Source organism: Nannospalax galili, unplaced genomic scaffold (assembly GCF_000622305.1).
Source record: "Nannospalax galili isolate Female #2095 unplaced genomic scaffold, S.galili_v1.0 scaffold440, whole genome shotgun sequence".
NCBI classification, from domain to species: domain Eukaryota; kingdom Metazoa; phylum Chordata; class Mammalia; order Rodentia; family Spalacidae; genus Nannospalax; species Nannospalax galili.
The window spans coordinates 1,919,849-1,927,801 of NW_008347189.1; positions in this window are offsets into that span (position 1 = coordinate 1,919,849).

Consider the following 7,953-nt stretch of genomic DNA (forward strand, 5'->3'; position numbering starts at 1 on the left):
TATGTTTCTTAGCCATCTTTATTTCTTCCTTTGAGAACTCTCTGTTTAGATCTTTATTTCGTCTTTTAATTGTGTCATTTGGTTTCTCAATTCTTTGTTTTTTGAGTTCTTTATATATTCCAGATGCTAAACATCTGTCAGATGTGTCATTGGTGAAGACTTTTTCCCATTTTGTGGGTTTTCTCTTCAACTTTTTGATTGTTTCTTTTGCTGTATAGAAGCATTTTAGTTTAAGGAGGTCCCAGTTGTTGATTGCAGACCTTGATTCCTGAGTAACTTCTGCTTGATTTAGAAAATCCTTTCCTACATCTATATCTTGTAAGTTACTGCCAATATTTCATTCTAAAATATTTCAGGGTTTCCATTTTCACGTTGAGTTCTTTGATCCATTTGGAGTTAACTTTCATGCAAGGTGAAAGATAAGGATTTAGTCTCATTCTTCTACAAGTGGATATCCAGTTTTTCCAGCACCATTTGTTGAGGATGCTGTCTAGGAAATGTGTTATTGTGTGTTCTTGGCACCTTTGTCAATATTAGGTGGCTGAAATTGTGTGTACTCAGATTTGGGTCTTCGATAATGTTCCATTGATTTCTGTGTCTATTTTTGCGCCAGTACCACGCTATTTTTATGACTATAGCTCTGTAGTATACTTTGAAATCTGGTATAGTAATCCCCCAGCATTGCTCTTCATGCTCAGGGTTGCTAGGGTTGTCTGGGGTCTTTTGTGCTTCCATATGAATATAAGGATGCCTTTTCTAATTCTGTGAAGTATGTCATGGGGATTTTGATTGGGATTGCATTGAATCTATATATTAGTTTTGGTAGGATGGTCATTTTTCACAATATTAATTCTTCCAATCCATGAGTATGGGAGGTCCTTCCATCTTCTGGTGTCTTCCTCAATCTCTTTCTTTAAAGATTTAAAATTTTCATTGTAGAGGTCTTTGGTGTCTTCATTCAGATTTATTCTGATATATATATATATAAATCCATATATATTTTTTGCAGCAATTGTGAATGGGGGCATTTCCCTGTACTCTTTCTCCAATTTCTTGTTATTGGTATATAGAAAGGCTACTGATTTTTATAGACTGATTTTATAACCTGCCACAATACTGAAAGTGTTCATCAGTTCTAGAAGTTTATGTTGAGGTACGCTCCCTCCATTCCAGTTCCCTCTAGGACTTTGAACATAAATTCATGCCAAATTTTGTCAAAAGCCTTTTCTGCATCTATTGTGATGACGATGTGGTTTTTGTCTTTGATCCATTTATATGATTAATGATTATTGACTTGAGTATATTGAACCATCCCTTCATCTCTGGAATGAAGCCTACTTGATCATGGTGAATGATCTTTTTGATGTACATCTGTGTGTGGTTTGCAAGTATTTTGTTGAGAATTTTTGTATCTATGTTCATTAAGGATATGGGTCTATAGTTTTCTTTCTTGGTTTATCTTTACCTGGTTTGGGTATTAGAGTGATCCTGACTTCATAGAAGGAATTTGGGAGTTCTCCCTCTGTTTCTATCATTTTGAATAATTTAAGTAGTATTGGTTGGAAGTCTTCTTTAAATGTCTGGTGGAATTCTGCTGTAAATCCATCTGGGCCTGGGCTTTTTTAGTTGGGAGGCTTTGTATTACTTTTTAAATTTCCTTACATGTTATGGGTCTGTTTAAACTGTTGATCTCTTCATGGCTTAACTTTGGTGGTTCCTATGATTTCAGACGCCCACCCATTTCTTTTAGATTTTCAAATTTAGTAGTGTATAAGTTTTTAAAATATTTCCTTACATTTGGGTGTCTGTTGTAATGCTTCCCCTTTTGTCTCTGATTTTGTTGATTGGGATTTGCTCTTTTTTTTTTTTTTTTTTTTTAAACTGGGATAAGGGTCTATCTTGTTTAGCTTTTCAAAGAACCAGCTCTTAGATTCATTGATCCTTTGTATTGTTTTCTTTGTTTCTATTTCATTGTGTTCTGCTCTAATTTTTGTTATCTCTTCTCTTCTGCTGGGTTTGGGTTTCACTTGTTCTTCCCTTTCCAGCCTCTTGAGTTACAGTGCTAGGTCATTTATTTGGGCTCTTTCTAATATTTTATGTAGGCACTTAGGGCTATAAACTTCCCTCTTAGAACTGCTTTTAAAGTGTCCCAGAGGTTGTGTTGTGTTGTATTGTCATTTTCCTTGAATTCCAGGAATTCTTTTATTTCTTTCTTAATTTCTCTGTTGACCCACCCATTGTTAAGGACTGTGTTGCTTAATTGCCATGAGTTCATGTAGTGATTAGGGCTTTGTCCAGTGTTGATTTTGAGCTCTATTGCATTGTGGTCCAATAGAATGCATGGAATTATTTCAATTTTTTGTATTTGTTGAGGTATGTTTTGTGGCCCAGTATGTGGTCAACTTTTGAAAAAGTTCCATGGGGTGGTGAGGACAAAGTGTATTCTTTGGTGCTTGGGTGGAATGTTCGACCGATGTCTGTTAGTTCCATTTGATGTATGGTATCATATAATTCAGACGTCTCTCTGTTCATCCTTTGTCCAGTTGACATGTCTAATGGAGACAGTGGGGTATTGAAGTCCCCTACTATTACTGAGTTGGGGTTAATCTGTGTCTTAAAGCCCTGTACTGTTGTTTTTATGAATTTGGGTGCACCAGAGTTTAGTGCATATATGTTAAATATTGTACTATCTTCTTGGTTAACTGTTCCTTTGATCAGAATGAAGTGACCCTCCTTATCTCTTCTGATTAGTTTTCCTTTGAAGTCTATTTTGTCAGATATTAGAATTGCTACTGCTTCTTGTTTCTTAGTGCCATTTGCTTGGAATATTCTTTTCCATCCTTTTACCTTAAGGTAGTACCTGTCCTTGAGGTGAGATGGGTTTCTTGCAGACAGAAAAGAGATGAATTTTGTTTCTTAATCTATCCACTTAGCCTGTGTCTTTTGACTAGGGAGTTCAGTCCGTTGTTAGTTAAGGTTATTATTGAAAGATGTGTATTGGTTGCCATTATTTTGATTGATGTTTGTGTTCTTTGTCTAATTTTGTGTTTCCTCAATTATACCTTTGTTTTCTTTTGTCACCCCTAGGGTGTAGTTGTTTCTCTCTCTGCTCTCTGTATTGCTTCGAGTATTCTTTGAAGGGCTGGTTTTGTGGACATGTATTCTTTCAGGCTTTACGTGTCATGGAAGATTTTACTCTTCCTCAACTATAATAGACATTTTTGCTGGGTAACATTTTCTGGGCTGGCATCTATTGTCGTATAGACCTGGAAATACCTTGGTTCAGGCTCTTCCGTCTTTCATAGTTTGCATTGATAAGTCAGCTGTAATTCTGTTGGGCTTTCCTTTGTATGTGACTTGTTTTTCTTTTGCTGCTTTCAGTATTCTCTATTTGTTCTGTACATTTAGTGTTTTTACTATGATATGTCGTGGAGAATTTCTTTTCTGATCCTGTCTATTTGGTGTTGTATGTGCTTCCTGCATTTGTATGGGGATGTCTTTCCTTAATTTCTGGAAATTCTCTTCTTCAGTCCTGTTTAAGATCTGATCAACACCATTAACCTGAATTTCTTCTCCTTTCTCTATGCCTATGATATGTAGATTTGGTCTTTTCATGGTGTCCCACATCTCTTGCATATTCCATTCCTGTGTTTTTAAAATTTTTTCCATAATCTTTGCTTGAGTGGTCCAATTCTTCAACTTTATCCTCCAGTGTTGATATTCTGTTTTCCATTTCATTCATTCTAGTGGTGAGGCTTTCCCCTGTTGTTTCAAGTTGGCTTATTGTGTTTTGTCACTTCCTTCTTCATTTTTGCCTGAGTTTTCTTCAATGTTTCTATCTCTTTTGTGAATTCATGCAGAAGTTTATCCCTATCTTCTTTCAGTTCTTTGACTTGTTTGTTCACGTGTTCTTTAAATTAGTTGAATTCCTTGATCATATTTATGACTATTGTATTAAATTCAGTGTCCTGGCTTATCTCTAGGGGATTCTCCTTATAGAATTCTTGTACAGGACTGGTACAGTTTGGCTGGGACATGGTGTTTTGTCTTTCCATTTTATTATTCTTTTGTTGTGATTTTGGCATGTGAATTTCTTTTGTTGTTTATGATTCTGATATGAGAATTAAATTGAAGTATGCTTCTGTTTGTATTATTGGTTTGCCTCAGTCCTTTCCTTATTGAGTATGTAAAGCTGGTTGGATAGGTTTCAGTTTCTCTCAGATTTTGTTTTGGAGGGAACTGATGGCCTCAGATCAGCTATTCAGGAGCATCCACAGAAGCCCAAGTCATGTTTCAGTCAGGTACACTCAGGCTTCTTTCTAAGGTTTGGACCCCTATTAGCAGGAAGACCACATGGAGGCAGTATCCAGATACTCTCAGGAAGTCCCCTGTGTTCTCTGCCCCTATGCCAGAGGGAGGCAAAAATTGGCACTCTCCGGCAGTTTGTTGAGATCAGAGCCACTACACTGATGGAGGTCTTGTATCCATTTTTCTAATTCTAGGCTAGAATTTGTTTGAAAACTAGAAGGTGCCAAAAGTGTCTAGTATTTGTGGATATATACTTTTACTTGTAACCTAATTATGGGAAATAAGTTTTGGGTAATCTAACTTTCCATTCTTTTGTTATGACAGGAAAATGTAAGGAACATAGGCCTATATATCCAAAATCTTATTGCAAAATGTGTTCCTGACTTAAGTCTAGGCCATTTCATCTAGATCAGCTATATTCATGGCTGCATTTATAGAAATAACTTTAGAGGGTTAGTATAAAATCATGCAAATTCCTGACCTTTCATTATTTCTTCACAAAATTTCAAGGATACAGATTTGATGGAATTTCTTGATCTCCACTAAGGTGATTCTCTTGTTTCAGAGGTGTGCTGGACAGCTTTAGTGTCAACTTGACACACCTGGATTGAGGGAGCCTCAACTGGGGAATTGCTTCTTTTGGACTGGCCTGTGGCCATGTCTGAGGGGCATCTTCTTGATGAGTGATGTGGGAGGGCCCAGCCCACTGTGGGTGGTGCCACCTCTGGGCAGGTGGGCCTGTGTTGCATAAGAAAGTAGGCTGAGCAGGGGCCAGGGAAGCAAGCCAGTAAGCAGCGTTCCTCCATGGCCTGTGCTCCAGCTCCTGCCTCCTGGTTCCTGCCCTGAGTTCCTACCTTGGGCTTCCGGATGAACTATGACCTGGGATATGTAAGGTAAATAAATCCTTTCCTCCCCAAGTTGGTAGTGGTCAGAGTGTTTTGTCACAGCAATGAAGAAACAAACTAAGACAGTAATTGGTACCAGAGAGTGGGATATTGCTGTGACAGACCTGACCTTGCTATTTTGGGGAGGACTGTGGAAGTGTTTGGAACTTTGGGCTGAGAAAGCCATTGCATGCTCAGAGTTTGTTGCAGTGGAGCTTGGAATAGTTATGCTGAAAGAGTTGTAGACGATGGAGGCCTGGCTGGTGAAGCTTCAAAGGGAAGCTGAGACTATCAGAGCTGTTCGTGTGAGATTTTGGATTGAGAATCTGTGGGTTCTGGTTGGCTGGGGCTAAAGAATCAGCTGTGATTAAGAAGAGTCCAGAACCTGAAGTAAAACCTTTGCTTTACTGGAACAATTGATGCTGATTAGCTGGGACTGAAAAATCAGCTGTAAGTAACAAGAGACCAGCATCACTGAGGTGGAGTCTTCTGGGAGGTATTTCCTCACGGTCAGCACACAGAGGGGACCCACACCTCTATTTCAAGCTGGAAGCAGGACTTGGTAATGTTTAAGAGTCTCTTGCATGGTTTTGGTGTTGAAAGTGTGAAGGGGTCACAGAGAGCAGTTGAGGCTAGGCACTCTGAGAGGCCAGGAAAGGCCATAGGTGAAAGTGCAGCTTCAGTTGCAATGAAGACCCCAGGATTGAAGGGGTCATGAGAGATCTGGGGGATTGCACCCCAAGAGGCCAGAAGAGGACATTGGTGAAGGTGCAACCTCAGTTTCAGTGGCGACCCCAGCTTTTTGGAGATGCTGAGACCATGGGATGACCACCAAGGACAGCAGTAAGTGTGGAATGGAGCTGGCCTGGGTCTGCGAGATGAGCTGAGTGTGCTGTGGACTGCAGAGTCAGAGCAGTGGAGCTGCCAGTACCCTTTGGAGCCCAGAAGATCGTGAGTGAATCCCAGGTGTCCAGCCTTGAGCTACTTTCTTGGACTTAGGTTTTGCTTAGGTGTACCCAATTCTTTCCTTTGAAATAAGACAGTCCTTGTTTTGGATTTTATAGAAGCCCACCCACAGTTAAGAGTTTTAAAAGAGACTATGGACTTTTAAGTGTTGGATTTTTTTTTAAGGACTGTGGGGTTTTTAAGGTTGTACTGTCTTATGTTGTGATATTAACATCATATCTTAGGAACAGAAATTGGAAAATTATGGTTTAATAGTGATGTTTGTGTATCAAGTTGACAAGGGGTCAATTGTGCTGGATAGCTTTAGTGTCAACTTGACACACCTGGGTTGAGGGAGCCTCAATTGGAGAATTGCCTCTATTGGACTGGCCTATGGACATGTCTGAGGGGCATCTTCTTAATGAGTGATGTGGGAGGGCCTAGCCCACTGTGGGGGGGGCCACCCCTGGGCAGGTTGGCCTGTGTTGCATAAGAATGCAGGCTTGCAGGGGCCAGGGGAGCAAGCCAGTAAGCAGTGATCCTCCATGGCCTGTGCTCCAGCTCCTGCCTCCTGGTTCCTGCACTGAGTTCCTACCGTGGGCTCCTAGATGAACTGTGACATGGGATATATAAGCTAAATAAACCCTTTCCTCCCCAAGTTGGTAGTGGTCAGAGTATTTTGTCACAGCAATGAAGAAACTAACTAAGACAAGAGGGAACCCAACACTATTTAAGACATACGCTGATCACTGCTGCATGAGGGAGAATTGGTCTTCTTTAAGGGAGTTATGCTAGAGAGGTGGAACAGGCTCCAGTGGATGAACTCACACCAAGGGACATCTGGGAACACAAATTTGACTCAATAAACCTTAACACATATGACAAAATGCATGAAGTCTGTGAATGGCCCATGGGAGGTGCAGATAAGGAAGGGGGGCAAATACAATTAAAAAGTACTGAATGAAACCCACAAAAATTCAATAAAAATTATTAAAAAAAAAAGATATAAGAGGGGTTGGAGAGATGGCTCAGTGGTTAAGAGCACTCACTGCTCTTGCAGAGGACCCAGGTTTGATTCCCAGCACCCACATGGCAGCTATGAACCATCCTTAACTCCAGTTCAACTGGAATCTGAATCCCTCTTCTGACCTCTGTGGCATGGTGCCACTTGTGTACACTCACATACATGCAGGCACTACACTCATACAGATAAATAAAATAGTTTTTTACAAAAGATATTAAGAGCAAAACAGTTCAATATTATTCAGGTAGACCAAATATTTCAGCAGATAAATGATTCCTCCACAATGAAGTTGCCATTATAAAGCACTTTCTGAACTCCTAATTATTTCAAGAAATATAAGGCAAGATTACAATGTTTTGCTTGTGTCTTTCTCCTCCACTGTCTTGAGCTCTTGGGTTTCTTCTTAGCTTCACTTCCCAACACAGCAGATTGAATATACAGATCCTACAACACAGAGAACGGCACGTGTGTCACTGGTCTCCTGGCTCACTTTGCTAGTCTGCCTCAACTGTCATCACCATGACTCCTACCATGGCTGTTTCTGTTGTCGCTGTATCTAAAGGCACTGGGAGAGCCGTACATATGAGTTTCACTTGGTGAGCTTGGTATCCAATGCATAATGTAGGAAGACATGAAATTATATTTGAAGAAACTGGGAACTTTTAAAATAGGTGAAATATGTTATCCATGCAACAGAATGGGCTTTAAAAATAATGAAATAAATATTCATGTACTCAACACTAAGTTGAGAAATAAGCTAACACTAATACTTTGAACAGCCAATTTATAATC